The following is a 614-nucleotide window of genomic DNA, read 5'->3' on the forward strand; positions in this document are numbered from 1 at the left end:
ACCTGCAGGGGTGAGACCATGGTTTAGGGTCACCTGAGGGGGTGGGGACACGGTTTGGGGTCACCTGAGGGGTGGGGACACGGTTTGGGGTCACCTGCAGGGGTGAGACCATGGTTTGGGGTCACCCGGGTCCTTATTTGGGGTCACCCAGACACCTGGATCCCACATTTGCAGTCACCTGGGTGGGCGGGACCATGATTTGGGGTCACCTGGGTGGGTGGGGCCATGGTTTGGGGTCACCCACACATCCGGTTTACTATTTAGGGTCACTCTGGGGTTCAGGGGTCACTTCGGGGTCTGGTGTCCCCTGTCCCCGGGGTCGCTGTGGGGTTCTGGGGTCACTCGGGGGTTTTGGGTCCCCTGTCCCCTGTCCCGGGGTCGCTGTGGGGTTTTGGGGTCACTCCGGTGTTTTGGGTCCCCTGTCCCCGGGGTTGCTGTGGGGTTGTGGGGTCACTCTGTCATCTGTCCTGGGGGTTATTTTGAGGTTTTGGGTCCCCCTCCCCTGCCCCGGAGTCACTGTGGGGTTCTGGGGTCACTCTGTCACCTTTCCCGGGGGTCATTCCGGGATTTTGGGTCCCCTCTCCCCTGTCACGGGCTCGCCGTCCCCGGCCCAG

Source organism: Geospiza fortis, unplaced genomic scaffold (genome assembly GCF_000277835.1).
Source record: "Geospiza fortis unplaced genomic scaffold, GeoFor_1.0 scaffold973, whole genome shotgun sequence".
NCBI lineage: Eukaryota > Metazoa > Chordata > Aves > Passeriformes > Thraupidae > Geospiza > Geospiza fortis.